Below are 16911 nucleotides of genomic sequence, written 5' to 3' on the forward strand. Positions count from 1 at the left end.
TCAACTGATTGGATTTCCAAGGGAATGATGTCAGATTTATGAGGTTTTACAATGTCCAAAAACTCCCACATTTACTTTACTGAAAATCTGAATTAGCCAAAAACATACATTTATACAATTTCAATCTCTTAGAAAATCATATCTTCAGGTTACATATTATGTGCAGCACATATCAGTCCAATCCTCCAATCTGTGGGACCTTGTTTCGCCCTTCTGATACATTTTGGTAATTTTAAACATGAAAGATTCGGCCTAAAATTCCCAAATTGTATACACATATGCAAATTATTCCAAGGGATGTAGGTACAAAATGTTATGTTTGCAACATTGATACTTTTTGATTTATCCTCAATACTTTGCCCTTTCTGTCGCCCAATGTGTCAGTGACTTCTACCATGTCTCAAAAGAAAGCACACAAAAATCACTTTTAAACTGTGACATTTTTACAATTTTTCAAAGTCTTGTTGCAAAGATAGAAGTCTTTAAAGTTTATTCCTGGAATAGTTTTTGGGAACAAATGGCCATCCCTTTGTCCCTGGGTAATTTATTTTCTTTCCTGCAACTGCTGCCAAATGTCATTTCCTTCAGAGCATAGTGGGGGGTTTCTCCCTTGATTGAAGTTATATTGCTCCTTCACACTTCAGACTTCCTTCCCTGGGAGCTTCATTGTCAGGGTCCCAGCAGAGATGAAAGTCTGTTCAACCCCGTAATTATCAGGGGGTTGTCAGTATCTGCTGAGAGAGAGCCCTCCTTTTGGTGCCACTCCTCTAGGCAGAAAACCTGTTTTTCAACTTGCAACTCCAGCCACCGTAGTTTTAACCTTTAATTTATGAGCTTAGATCCAGAATTAAAGCAAGCCGGTTGCACAAAATACCCCATGTTATATAGTCTCACCAGCAACAAACCCAAGAGTTGCTAAGGACTTGCAGGCTTTAATTCACCAGTGTACTGTTCCAACACACAGGCATTTGTTTTTCTTTAATTTGCAAAAGCTCATTTTTTTACACGTGGTGCAGCTGGCCTTCCTTCTTAAATTCAACTTTTCATCTCCAGCAGATTCACGCACCGCCTTGCAGCTATAGTTATTCTCTTGAAATGCTGGAGTTGGTCTGCAGCATAGATACATTGAAACAAACATGACTCAGCTAGTTAGAGTCTCTCTCTCTGAACAGCTGAGTTTTCGATACTTTTGCAAAGAAAATAAACGCATTTCCCGTGTAAGTAAAAGTAAAGTTCCTGGTTGATTTATTTTAGAGTTGGTTTGACTGGGCTTGTCAATTCAGAATCATGCCTGGTTTTTCTGAGGCAGAGTGAAACACACAGGGCTTGGTAGGGCTTATTAATCACAGTGGCCCTCATTACGACCCTGGCGGAATTCGGAAAACGATGGCGGAAATGCAATACCGCCATCGAATAGCGCTCGGTGCGACTATGACCCGTCACCGCAAAGTACGATGCCATTAGCGACACCGTAGTGAACGCCAACGCTAACTGCACCAAGCACGCGCGCGCGCGCCATGCCAAACCGTAAACACCACCATGGCGCAACGGTACGCCAATTCCGACCCTAGCGGACATGTACCTAACGCCATCAAGCATGGCGGAATGCACCATTCCGCCATGGTGAGAAGTACGGCATCGCGAATCAACCGTAAACGGCCCCACTGAGTGCCCGTACACCGCTCCCTGCCCACAAAGTACAACTCCCCGTAGGTGCAATGAAGTCACAATGCAACCAGTGAAATGTACAAGTCACCCATGCATGCCAACGAACAATACAAACACAACAGGGGCCAATGGGAGCTGCAGGGCACAGATGGCACGAATACAGAAGCCATCCCAATGGACATGACCACAGTCCCCCACCAAGAAACGCACGCAAACACAGGCACCTGTGACCAGCAATATTCCGAAAATCACATCATTCCACCAGTCCACCTGGCTGACCGGCATCTGTTACACAAAACCCAATCCCCCGCCCCTGAGCATGACAACATTCAAACTGTCATATTGGCAGCCCCCATCCCTGACCTCACGGGCTTCGTAGGCAAACGCGCCCAGTACAGTACCACGCAACTAAACTCCGAAGCTGGAACCCAGTGCAGATCTCCTCACAATACATCGCCCCCCAAATAGGCATATGCCACATCACTTGCAAAGAAGAACGCTACACGGGCCAAATCAGAATAGAAATTTAATGCACATCAAAATCACCAAGCCCATACAGCCATCAGGCCATGAACTCCAAAACACATTTCACCATTGTGGGCTGCATCCGCAAGAAATGACCAGCCACTACTTGTGTGACGCCCTGTTCCCTCATGGTACACAGAGCCACATTCACGTACGAAAAGGCAACATGGAAGCGCACAGAACCGCAGGGCCGTCCCAATGGGGAGGCACTAGTCCAGCTGAAAGGCCGAAATGTTGCTCCGAGCCACCAGTACTGCGTAAGGGCATGTGGCCCATTGGCGATCGTCCCATAAGATCGTAATGCTGCTCCACTGATTAACACGAAGCAGCAGGTGTCGGGAGTAAAACCCATCTGCAGGAGTGGCATACAGATGGCAGTGGCAAAAGGGGAGGAGATACCTGTCAACCAAAAGAAAAGAAAAAGAACAGAATGGCCATCAGTACTACATTCCAACAACTCACTGCAATGATCACACTAAATCCACAGCCACATGCATGCTAGCCCACTCCAAAGGTCCATCACCACCCAAAAACCACTTGCGACTCATAACTATCTATATCGAGGTGTAAACACCATCACAAACGAGTGTACCTGTGCATGCGCCTGTGAAAACAGAATCCATCTGATGGGATTGGTAACGTGCATGGACACAAGTGTCTGAGGGCGCGTCGAGACAGGGAGGGCTCAACAAGGCCAGATAGACGATGGCCCCACTATGGCAGCCCTGCATCACATAGCGTAGGGGAGGCGGATAGATCCCAAGAAGCTCTGTACATGGCAAACTCTGTATCAAATCACCTGCCCATGCATCCATTCATCATTCCCTCATCCCGGGATTAAAACGCCTGAATATTTACTCACATAACATTAGAAATATCCATTGAGTCTGTGCGTTATGCAGCCTGCAAAATCCACAGTGCCCCAGCCCGTAATTCCAGTGTAGTGAAGTAACATGTATTTGGGAACGTCCTGCCTTATCGTCCACTACGCTATTGCGCATCCCATACTATTCATATCAATCATTGCATACTCGCCATGGCCCCTGTCCCAAGGACATTGAACAATAGAACGTTATATTTGCAGTCAGACCTGTGGGCATCTCCTCGCCGCTAGCTGAAAACCGAAAGTGCCGCCCTTCGAATTCCTCATTTGCAACATCACGTCGAAGAGGCATCTGTGGCCGTTTGAAAACACTAATTAATCCATCGAGTGCGGCTGTGTGTGAAAATGGCAACTGCCTTCACCCACGAATGGGACGCCCCGCCCGTCGTTGCAACTCGGTACAGTGATGAATGAGGGCCCACCGTTACTCGAGTACTACGTTCCACTGACCCTTCACAACTCTGTTCGCGACTGCACAGATAGTATGTGAAACAATGGGACCACAGCAGAATGAACATATCAACCAATGTTACACGGCCATCGGGTACAAATACATGATTGCAATAGCAAGATGCCATTCCACGAATTGCAGCGTTGTGCGCGGGACGTGCTCGGCCAAAGGGGAGAGCAGTTTGCACAGGTGGAATGAATCACCACAGGTGGAGGCCATTCAGCCTGAAAACACATAAATTGCACAGCCAGTCTCCTCCCACAACCACACCGAAATGCTACCGGCAGGACTCGCGATGTTGGCCCTGGGGGACCTGATAGCACTGCAAGTACTCCAACTCCAAGAAGAAGACGAACACCAACTACAACCGGCCGCACGGAGGAGACGCAGGAGGAGGAGGAGGCCAAGGCAGGGCCAGCAAGGGCCGCCAGCACAGCCACTACCACCACGCAGGCAGCCCGCAATCCCACGCCTCCGAGCACATCCGTTCAACCTCACTGATGAGCAGATCCACACCCTCTACCGTCTGGACCGGGACACCATAGCCGCCATTGTGGACATGACACAGGCTGACCTTGTCAGCATGATAGATAGCCCAACCGCCATCCCACCCCTACTGAAGGTGGTGTCTGTACTCCACTTCCTGGCCACAGGCACCTACCAGCACACAGTCGGACAGTTGCATGGCATTTCTCAGCCACTGTTCTCACGGACACTATTGCAAGTGCTCGATGCCCTCCTGCAGCACGCAGACGACTACATCTCCCTACCACGCTCGGAGCAGGAAATTACCAACACAAAAGTGGGATTCCATGCACTTGCCGGCATACCGGGTTGCATTGGTGCCATCGACTGCACCCATGTGGAATTGGTCGTCCCACATGCCATGGAGGCCCAGTACCGCAACCGAAAACAATTTCATTCTCTGAATGTACAAATGGTGTGTGACTCCAACAGGATCATTACACATTGTTGTGCCCGATTCCCTGGATCAACCCATGATTCTATGGTCTTGAGGAACTCTACAATACCACGCTACATGGAGCGACACGCAGGGAACAGGTCCTGGCTACTCGGTGAGTCTCATTACATGCATGATAATGTGGGGTATGTGATTCGGCAATGACCTGGCAGGAAGGGGGGGGGGTGTGCGTACGTAGCAATGGCATTCCACATCATACGTTTCTCGTCCACATACAGGTGATGCTGGATATCCACTGAAGAGATGGCTCCTCACACCAGTCCGGAACCCACGGGACCAGCATGAGGAGGACTACAACCATGCCCACTCACGTACCCGTGTAGTCATTGAACAGGCATTCGGCCTACTGAAGGGTCGTTTCCGCTGCCTCAGCAGGTCTGGCGGGGCACTCCTGTACCGCCATGAGAAGGTTGCAAAGATGGTGATGGCATGTGTCATGCTCCACAACATGTGCGTACGTAGAAATGTGCCCATGCCCCGTGACGCAGAACTGCAAGCACCTGATGATGGTCATGATGAGGGTGGGGATGTGGCAGCACCTCAAGGAGTCTACGAGGCACCGGAGGCCCGTGACATTCGTCAGCATCTCATTGATGTATGCTTCTAGCACTCACGCCTGGTGGCTGATACATGGACACGGGACTCGTGGCACTGTGTGTGTCTGGGACATGCACAATATGGACTGTACGCCTATGATGGCCTAGTACACAAAGATCAATGTCCACACATCTCATTGGTTGATCGTGCACTTTTTATGGCATATGTGATATCATGTTGTACACCCTATCGACCCGCCACCCAAGTGAGCCCAACACCCCCCCTCCACCCTCCTACCTCTCCCCCGAACACCAGTGTCCAAAGATGCTCATTGTCAGTGGGCAGTCGCTATTGCAAGCCCCCTCTGCGGGTATCAGGGGCACCCCTGCCTGTGGAGCGCAGGTTTCTCCCAGATCTACGTTGGGGGCTGCCCTGGACGGAACTTGCAACGGATGATGTCTCTGCCTGCTCACGTCCATGCATGTCCCTAAGGGTTTGCGAGAGCTCAGTGAGCACACGGCGCACTGCGGCAAGTTCGGCACATACGTCCTTGGACGTCGCATGCAGTTCCCCCCTCAGGCTCTCGGTGCTTCTCTCCATTTGTGCCCTTAGTGTCTCTGTACCTCTCTCCATTTCTGCCCTAAGTGTCTCAGTTGATGTTTCTATGTCTGCCTTAGTGCCCCCACATTCATCGGCATGGTCCTTGAGGAGCGTGGCCAGTTGCTGCTGTTGCACGATTAACTGGTCGAGGGACTGTTGCCTCTGCTGGGCCATGGCCATTTGCGGGGGTGTCACAGAGGGGCTGTTGTCCTCATGTTGCCCTGCCACAGGGCTTGTGGGGGATGGCCAGTCGTCGTCTTGTGGGTGCCCCTGCGTGGTATCCTCATGTTGTACGGGATGGGACAGACAGGGGGATTGGGACAGGTCATGGATGGATCTGACTTCGACATCCCCGTCTTCTGTGTCGGAGCATGCTGCCATCAATGGGGTGTCACCTATGGTGCTGCTGCCACCGGAGGCAGTGCCTTCTGTGGCATCCGTTGGGGGGACCTGTGGTGGTGGTGTTGTGGTGAATGCTGGCTGCTGGGGTGCCTGTTGATGTTCCCTCCTCTGTGCTGCCACCTGATTTGTGCTGCTGCCGTGTCTTGATGCGTGCAGCTGAGGTGGAGGGTCTTTGGCCGTTGGTCTTGGCCCTCTTTGCAGGTGTGCTGGTAGGGGTGTCCTGAAGCTCGTCGTTTGGATCGGACCCTGTGGTGGAGTAAAGGAGGGCGAGGGTTATTGATGGGTCTGTGGGAATTGGAATGGCATTGTATCACATGCATTGGGGTGGTACCTGAGGGTGATTTGGGTCGGGGCCTTGGAGGTGCTTTCATTTGTGTGTGGAGTGAGGGTGCAGTTGTTTGGCAGCCTGCAGTTAGGGTGTGCCTGCTGCACGTGTAGTGCGTGTTTTAGGGGTTTTTAATTATTTATGTATTTATTGTGGGTTTTAACGTGCGCTATCAGGCCGATGTGTGTGGACGTTCTCCTGGACATGTGTTTCTGTTGCACTATGTGGACGCATGGTACTTCACATGGATGGACTTTGTGGATTTGGCATTGTTTTATTTGGCCCACCTACCTGAATCTTCGGATGTCTGCACTCCTTTCTCCATCCCTCCGACTCCCTCTATGCTCTCCATTCCGATGGTGGAGGCACAGATTTCTTCCCAGGGGGTCAACTTGATGGGTGATTCAGGACCTCCCCCGGTGGCTGTGGCAATGTTGCGGTTGGCAGAGAGTATGCTGCGGACGCGTATCCGCAGGTCGTCCCATCGCTTACGGCATTGCTGTGGGGTGCGGGGTGCGGTCCCCACCGCACTTACCCGCTGTGCCACCAGAGCCCATATGGCCTTCTTGTTTGCAAGTGCCGTCCTGGTCATTTGCGTGCAGAAGACGACGGCAGCATTCTCCTGGAGGGTCTCTGTTAGCACGGTGAGTTCCTCACGGGAGAAGTGGACCTGCCGCTTGCGGTCGCACGCTTTCTTCGCTACTTTTCCCATTTTTCTTGGTTTCGCTAGGGTGGATGACGGGTTGGGGTGTGTCTCAGGGTAGTGATTTTAGTGGTTGTGTGGTTTTAGTGGTTTTATAGGTGTACGGCGGGATGTTTCCCGTTCCGGGCCCATGTTTTAACTTCCGTTTCCGTATATTTCCGGTCACCGTACTTTCCGGTAGGCGCACACTGCGGTGTCCGCTGTGATGGGTGGCGGTATTGCACCTAGGGCGCCGTACGGCGGCGGTGTGGGCCGTTTTGGGTTCATTTCCGCCATCGCGGACTTTGCACTTCCGCCATGCCGTGGTGCTCGTGCCCGATGGGTCGGAATGGGCCGCACTTTGCTCCTTCGTGCAATGGCGGAAACGCTATTTACGCTGTGGCGGTCCGGTCAGTCACTTTCCGCAAGGGTCGTAATGAGGGCCAGTGGCTTTAATGAACAAGGGGAATTAGCGTCAAAACCACATTTGTTTTAAAGGTAAAAAAGGGTTTCTTTTCAATGGAGATTTTGGCATTTGCATCACAGCAACGCTGCTTTTTCCACGTTATCCTTTTGTTGATGTTGAAACACACTGGCAATCTCCTTCAATGTGCCCCCTTTGTTCCATCCTGCCCGATGTGTGCTTGGCAGGACAGTGCAGCCATTTTTGTTGTTGTTGCAAAACGCAGTTTTGATCCATGGCACTCACAGGAGCCAACGTATCCTTATTGTGGTTTCTGCGCAACTGCAGCCCATTGATGTGGGGGAACTGCAGTTGAGTGGGTCAATATATCCCACAATATTAATAATTCCTCTTCACATATATGAAAGAACTATAACTCTCCTTTAAGAAACACATTATTTGCAACACATACTTATGTCTGTTTTTATCAGCAGTCCATGCTGGGAATGGAAATCATCGTTCAATTGCCTACGCCATAAGGCTCCACCATGAGCCCAGCCGACCGAAACCACCCCGTTATTCACTGCACCTACCCTGCATTGTAGTTCACTGTACTTTATACCATAATAAGTTAACCAATGGTCAGTGCGCATGACTTGCAGTCATGGCCAGTCTCCAAATCCATGGGGCATGGGATTCGGCCATGCTGCATTCCCGAATAAGCAAATCAGAGTACACATTTACGTTTGCCAAGGGCCAGGCCCACTACCCAGACACCAAATGTATTTCACTAGTTTTTCTACTTGCATCCTTACACTTTGGAAAAATAAAACACAAGACATATTTCTAAAAACATGGTCCTTGCTAATGCTCGTCGCATAAGTTTGTTGTAATCTAGTCCACCACTTCAGACTGTAACCGCAAGCAGAATATTTATTCCCATTCAAGCCTACTGTTCGGCCATGCCGCATGCCCCAATAAGCAAATTACAGTACACATTTCTCCTTGCTGACGGCCAGGCCCATTGCCCATTCACCAAAGTTCTATCACTGTGTTGTGTACTTAATATTTATATTTAAAAAAAAAAACATAGGACATATTTGCAAAACCATGCTTTCCAGTTCTTGCTGACCCTCCTTGTGCATATTTTCTGCAATTCCATCCTGAAATTCAACCTGTACCCACAAACAAATTTTCTTCCCTTGCAAACCTATCCCACTTTCGAAAACCCTTACCACATAGCTGGTCCCTGGTGGACATGGCCACTTTAACCCCATTGGTCATCCGTCGTGGCCATGGTCAGTAGCAAGATTGTCCGGGTCATGACCTTATGCCATGGCCTGGACAATCTGGGCACTGCCCATGGCCACAGGCTATACCTCAGTCACCAAAGGTATATCACTATTTTTTGTACCTACATTATGACACTTGTCAAAAAATAAAACATGGACACATTTGCACAACCATGCTTTCAGTTCCTTGCCAATGCTCCTTACACACGTTTTCTGGAAATCTGCCCATGTTTTATTTTTTCAAAAGTGTCAAAATGTATGTACATACAATAGCCATATAATTTAGCCCCCACTTGACAAAATCCATTCAGACTTTGCACAAACATACAAGGTTGGCTCTATAAACTTTCTGAAAACCTTGTCCACATTCGTCAAATGGCCACAAAGTTATAATCAAAATCCCACCACACTTTACAAAAACATTTATATCTAAATCTCAAATATTTTTGCAAACGTTTGTGCAGATTCGTCAAATGGCACCACACTTATAAGCCTTTAGAATAGGTTGGGACCTCCCCCTCTAATTTTGTTCCCTCTTGACAAAACAGTACCACACTTTTCAAAAACCTTCAGAATCAGGTCTAGAATAAAATGTCATGCAGAGTCATTGAGTGGTACCAAAATTAGAAGCCATCCAAAAACTGATTTTCACCAACACTGTAATGCATAAATAAGCATAGATGCCCCGAACATCTAAGATGTTCATCGACATGACTGGACTGTCACAGACTATTTACGGGCATCGGGGAAGAAAAAAGCCAATTTTGTGGCTTTTTAAGGTCATATCCCATGCCATCCTCATCACCCCACACCTTCCCAGAGATTGTTTGATAAGTTTGACAAGTGCAATGTTGTGTTTTTTAATATGTTTTTACTGCACTGTCCACAGATACTGGCTGCATTCTGCAAAAAAACGACATGGCCGGTGTTTAAAAAAATCTGACGTACCTCCCATCTTTTTTTTTTGACCAATCAGTGGGTGCGTCTGATGTCTGCTGTCATCACGCTGCCCTCTGGACCAATCGGATGCCTGTCCGCAGACTGAATAGGGAAGTGAGTCCAAAGACCGAACCCAGATATCACAAAATATTTGTGGCCTACTTTTTGGTTGTTTTAAAGGAAACTACTGGACAGATGTACACCCAATTTACAAAAGCACGCTTTCAGGACCAAGCCGCCACTCCAGCCACAAATTGGGTGAAAATCCATCCAGCGGTTTGGGATGTAGCTGTGAGCAACATTTCTTTTCCATTGTTTCGATGGGAAAAAACTCAATTTTTGAGATCCCCCCTATAATCCTGCCCTCCCTTAACGAAACCTCACCAAACTTCGCAGACTGAATCTGATGGGGCCATATACTTATTTTGCAAAGTTTTGTGAGGATTCATCCAGGGCGAGGGGGAAAAGTTATAAGCTGCCCAGAAAGTTCTCTTCCTATGGGTTGAGCAACTTAACCATAACTACAGGGCCACTACCGCAGGCCATTGGCATTGGCCATTGGGAAACTTTAAAACAGTCACCGGGCGTGGCATTGCATCGCAGGCATAGCCATACTGTGCACTTATTAATTGAATTAATGCTGTGAAGTGGTGCAGTACTGTGTGCTCATTTCACTCACACAATAGTGTCACCATGTCCCAAATTGAGGCTGAGTTTTCTGAACTGGCAAACTATCTTGAGGCAACGTTTTTTGGCCATGCAGTTTGCTCTTCAGAAAATGCGTCAATATGAAGGACAGAATTACCGCAGAGGTAGGAAAAGAGGCCCATGAAAACATCTTTGATGAAGGGAGCGTTGTGCAGGTATGCCTCATGAGGTTATTCAGAGCAGTAGACCGCAAAGAAGAGAAAAACTGCATTATCAGAATCTGCACAAAGTTGTGGCTTTTGCTGTATGGATCCCTAAAAATGCAGGGAAATGACACTGAACTGATTAGCAAGTTACAGTGCAGCTTGGACAATGCATGTGATCAGGTGCAGCAGCTAAAAGAAGAACTAGAACACATGGAGCTAAACACAGAATTGCAATCTAAATGCAGCAATATGGCTACTCAATTGGATCAGAAAGAGAAACAATTTAATGAGAGTGAGCAAGAATTAATGCACTTAAAAGGGATTTTAGTTCAAATAAGACGAGGCAAAGATGCTGCCATTTCAGAAATACAAACCCTTAGAGAACATAACATGGAAAAAGACAAAGAATTCCATGCTATGGAACAGGAAACATTAAAATTACTGGAAGACAATGACAAGAAGGACAGGGCATTTAATCAATGTCGGGCACAGATCAGTGAGTTGCAAGCAATAATCTATAAGGTCAGGGATGAGAATTCTAATCTCTGTCATGAGGCAGAACAGCTCCATGGACAATGCAAGAACTTAGAACAGCAAATACTTAGTCTAAAACCTCAGGGAAGGCAACAAGGCACTACATTCAATGGAATTGAAATTAATTACAGCTCTGTCCAAGGGAACAATGTACGAACAGATTTTCGTGTGGCCAGACCTTGTTATAGTCCAATGGTGGGATATAAATCACCAGCCAATAGTTACAATCATTCCTGCCCACAAGAGAACAGAAATGAGTGACAAAATGACACACACCAGAATGCACCATGTACCCTTATCAAAATTATGAAGTCTAAAAAGACTTTGATTAAACCATTCAAAAAGGGAGGTGATTGTTGCATGGAAGACCATTTAGAACAGCACATGATATATTTAAAGCCCTCCAAATACATAGGGAACAATATCGACAGTACTTTCACCTAACTCTAGATTCAGCAGCTGCTAGTGTCGTTCAGGGACAGGAAAATGGGTCATGGGCAGACTTTGAAAAGGACGTGAGACATCAGTTCCCACCTTATCAGTTTATACAGGATGTCAAAAGGGTAGCTTACACTATGAGTGCAAAGCCTGATATGTCCCCATGCCAGTGCCTCCAAAATTTGAAAAGAGCATTTTCACGCTTTGATGTGGCCTTTAACCCTAACTCTGCCTAAGACTGAATATTTTTATGGAATAAATTATATCCCAGTTAATGTGTGAATTTGACAGGGAAAAACCACTAGAATGGATAATAGAACAGGAGACCAAACTATATGAAGTGATATTTGGTCAGAGGTAGGAAGCACCTAAAAGTAAGGAGACAAAACCAAAATCTAAAGAACCCGTGCCAGCGATTATGGAGGGAAAATCTGTAAAGATGCCACTTGAATCAGCCCAGACTCAGGCAAGAAACAACATGACACCTAATTAAAGGGTTATGCCTCCACAGAGGATACCAGCTCAAACTCCTATGTTCCAATCAGTTGATCCCAGCAATAGGGAGTCTTACATTAGCCCTAGATATCTGGGTAATTCCCCCTGAGTGGGATTTCACCCCGATATGTCAGGTCTAAATAACAATCAGAATCAAATGTATAATGGCCCATACCAGACCCTAGGGACTCAGAGTAGATTTGACCCTAATACAATGGTGTATGGCCACCAAGAAAGACCAAGATATGTGGATAGGTTCATTGAAGGTGGAAATCAGCATAGGGGACAATTCCCAACAAATGAAAGACAAAATATGAATTATGTTCCTCGCCAATATAACCAATTGTCACCACCAGTTGACCATGGTCAAAGGATGGTCACTCCGCGTTCTCCACCTCCTGTGTCACATGAATTCAGAGGTAACACAAATAGTAGCCAATCTCCTGAGAGATACCAGAATAGGCCTAATCAGAGTGAATTTAACCATTACCGGCGCAGGCCACAAAGAGAGGAATGCAGAGACATGGACAGGTTTCAATGCTCAAAGGCCCAAGTCAAAAGTCGTCTGAACAGCAGTTCAAAAACAACAGCCAAGTGAAGGTGCAGAATGTAATAGGAGTGATCTTGTGCGTTTTGACAGTAAGTGACTATTTATTAACCCCTGCACTGATGAAAACACAGATGCCCATGAATCATCTTTCAATAACGGTTCTGAATTGCCTATTGATTTAAAAATAAGAAAAGAAACAAATTAAAGTGAGATAGGGAATTACAAAACACACAAAAAGGGAGCGTGGTTCAATTTAGAGTTCAACCAGACTACTGAGTTGTGTGAAAATTAAGCGCAAAAAGGGAAAATAAACAACAGAAGCCCAAAGAACAGAGAAACAGATTTAAACGGAGAATCCAATGTGAAAATAAAACACAAGACAAAGAGTCAGGATCAACAGTTAGAATATCCTCACTTGATTGTAAAAATACTGTCGATACCTATGCAGAGAAAACAGTAGCTCAAAAGGAGGGTGCAAGTCAATCACCTGAGAAGTATTTTGAACCACGACTATTCCAAGAGACAGAAATGACAAGCTCCGTGCAAAACACGGACAAGTGTCATGCGCCAGAAGTTGACAGGCTGTCATGTGACACTTGAGAAAATGTCCAATCATCCAATCAAAAAGTTGGAGTGTGAACACTGGTAGTTACAAGTCAGGGGGGCAATCAGTGGCTGCACTACAAATGGGTTCTGAACCCGGCAGAATAGATAAAGAAATTCAAAACGAAGTGGGCAAAAAGGAGGGAAATATGTCATTTCACATGCCCATGTGTCTAGCAAAGAGTAAAAAAAGAGCTAAGGAAAGTAAGCCCTAAAATCAGCTAAAATTCACACTTTCTATGTGTGCTGGAGGAGGATGAAGACAGGTACGATGCTCCTATCACTATTGAAGAAAAATGTAACACATTTGCAACGATTGATACGGGTGCCCAAGCAACGATAATGTCAAAAGAGCTAGTGAAGAGTATCAATGAAGGGACTGCCCCACAAAATCACATAAAGGTGAGACAAAATGAAGCCCCTGTGCACAATTTCAAGGGGAAGAAATACCTATTGAAGGTGTCACTGAGGTTGACATAAAGAAAGGGAAGCATCGGATGAGACAGGAAGTGTTGATCACATCCATCAATGAAATACCCTTTCTAATAGGGACAAAATTGCCTGAAGAGGTTGTCACCCCTCATTGTTGGGGTAAATGGAGCATTGGGGTCCCTATCTAAAAAACCACTGAAGCCTAAGAAAATAATGACACAAAACAACAGTTTAAAAGAATGCCATACCATTGCTAGATCAGAAAGTGCAGTGGAAGTTATCTTCGGAATGGCTGTGTGCCCAGCATCACTGTCATTCTCACGTCTCAGGATGAAATGCGGGCAGAAAAAGAGAACCAGTCTTTGGAGATTTATTTGGACCCCAAGAAAAATGGCAAACAGAAATAGATGAAAACACATTGCATTTGTATCTAAGTGACGAAAAATGCAAACCAAAAGTCACTCCAGAGGTAAATAAAGAAAAGCACATTTCAACCCTTTCAGAAATACACATGACAGATGGGCAGCCATGGATTCCTATCCATGTGAATGGGCATTTTGAAATGATAGAAGCCACTTTAGCCTTGAACATGAAAGAAGCTTCATTAATGAAAGGGTACTCCAGCAAATAATTGACAGGGAGGAGATGTCAAGGTTCAGAAGAAAGAAGCAACACCTTTTTGGCCTAGATGATCCAGAAATCGAGGCAAAGAATTGTAGGAAGATGCATGTTAAAGATTAGAATTGGTAGTATTCATCACATTATGTGAATCGTGAGCGGGACACAAAAAAAATAATGTGTATGGTATTAGACTTTCTAAATCAAAAGGTTTGGTCAATGTTAGGTGAGGCTGCACCTGTATTTGAAGACAAAAGACAAGCTTACCATTGCGCACAGATGGCACCATATTCAGTTGAACTGCAGGTGAAAAAGGATGTTACAATTCCCGTATTCACCAGACAAGTTACAATAGCATTAAAGTACGAAGAGGGACAACATTTGCTCTGATGTATTTGTATGCCTAAATGAATCCATGATACAGCAAGGATAAGAATGTGAGTATACTCCACTGACAGAGATGGGGATGGACCCATTAAAATCCTGGTGGACAATAAAGGATGCCAAGACATCCATTTGGAAGAGAATTCAGCAATAGGAATGGCAATACAGAAGTCTTATTACACTGCAGATTTCACTAATGCAGTGATTAGGAATATCCCTGAAACCTATGTGACTGCGCAGGCTGAGTTTCCAGAATCTGTGGATTGTAAGCCTAAAGGAATCTTTAAAGTTCAGTCTGTGTATCCTTCTGAGTCGAGTGAAATAGTGTGCTGTCATCAAGATGATTGCATTATTTTCGAATTAAGTGAATCTAAAAGAGAAATGAAGTATGTTGAAATGGAAGTCAATGGGCCTCAATGGGCCTCATTAGGACCCTGGTGCTCCCGTAATAAACGGTACGGGACCGGCACTGTTCATTACGGGATGCCCTATTACGAGGCCTGCTAGCAGGTCCCGCTTTTCATGTCTGGTCTGGATGTGAAAAGCGGTACCTGCTAGCAGGCCAGGATGCTAACAAAGGGCCCGTCATTAACGGGCCCATTGTTAGCATCCTACCCATTCCCACTGAGCCCTACAGTGCTCAATGGGATTGGGGATTGATTTTTACCGAGTCCAAGAAAAGGGCAATTACCGGGTCGGCCAAAGTCGGGCTAACCCGGTTATTGGCCTTTTCTTGGACCTGGTAAAAAATAATTACTGGCGGCAGCCGTGCCCTTAACAAGGGCACGGCTACCACCAGGGTCCTAATGTGGCCCAATGTTCCAAAATATTGAAGTGTATCGAGCCATCAAAGAGATACTGCCACACGGTTAGAGGAAAGTACAGAGATTCCTCCTTTGGAGGATTTCCCAGAGTTCTCTAAGGGGGTAATTCATAGAATTCAGCGCACAAGTGGCGCACGCGGCTGGCGCACAGTGTGCGCGTGCGAATCCCTGCGCCAGCTGCGTGCGCTAAAATCCATTTCCGTGCACAGCGTATTCATGGATTCCAGGCACCAAAACCAGCCGTGGTACATCAGCAGGGTACGTGTATTCCAGGGGTGCGCAGGAAGTTCCACACGCGATTCCACCAGAGTACGTGTATTACAGGGGTGCGGGGGGAGCACCACGCGTGAATTGCACGTGTGGGTCCTCCCAGGTGTTCCCTCTACACCCTCCATGGCCCCTGCAGGTGGCTCACACCACAGGGTCTCCCTTGCACATGTCCTGCAGGCACCCCATCCACCATGGCCATGCCCCCCAGCCAACCCACATGTCAACTTGCACTACTGCCCACCAACGCATGTCCCCCTGCACCCCCAGCCACCAGGGGCACCCTCCACCAGGCCCCACCCATGTCTCCCACCCCCCCCCCACCCCCCAGCACTGTGGGGCACCTGCCAGCAGGCCCCCACCCATGTCCAACTCATGTTCCCCACCCCCCAGCAGTGCGGGGTCACCCTCCACCAGGCCCCCACCCATGTCCGACTCATGTTCCCCACCCCCCAGCACTGTGGGGCACCTGCCAGCAGGCCCCCACCCATGTCTCCCACCACCCCCACCCCCCAGCAGTGCAGGGTCACCCTCCACCAGGCCCCCACCCATGTCTCCCACCCCCCCCCCCCCACCCCCCAGCAGTGCAGGGTCACCCTCCACCAGGCCCCCACCCATGTCCAACTCATGTTCCCCACCCCCCCAGCCCCAGCACTGTGGGGCACCTGCCAGCAGGCCCCCACCCATGTCCAACTCATGTTCCCCACCACCCCCACCCCCCAGCAGTGCAGGGTCACCCTCCACCAGGCCCCCACCCATGTCTCCCACCCCCCAGCAGTGCAGGGTCACCCTGCACCAGGCCCCCACCCATGTGTCCCACCCCCCCACCCCCAAGCAGTGCAGGGTCACCCTCCACCAGGCCCCCACCCATGTCTCCCACCCTCCCACCCCCCAGCAGTGCAGGGTCACCCTCCACCAGGCCCCCACCCATGTCTCCCACCACCCCCACCCCCCAGCACTGTGGGGCACCTGCCAGCAGGCCCCCACCCATGTCTCCCACCACCCCCCAGCAGTGCAGGGTCACCCTCCACCAGGCCTCCACCCATGTCTCCCACCCCCCACCCCCCAGCAGTGCAGGGTCACCCTCCACCAGGCCCCCACCCATGTCCAACTCATGTTCCCCACCCCCCCACCCCCCAGCACTGTGGGGCACCTGCCAGCAGGCCCCCACCCATGTCCAACTCATGTTCCCCACCCCCCCACCCCCCAGCAGTGCAGGGTCA

This window comes from Ambystoma mexicanum, chromosome 9 (genome assembly GCF_040938575.1).
Source record: "Ambystoma mexicanum isolate Mex_15411 chromosome 9, UKY_AmexF1_1, whole genome shotgun sequence".
Lineage (NCBI taxonomy): Eukaryota > Metazoa > Chordata > Amphibia > Caudata > Ambystomatidae > Ambystoma > Ambystoma mexicanum.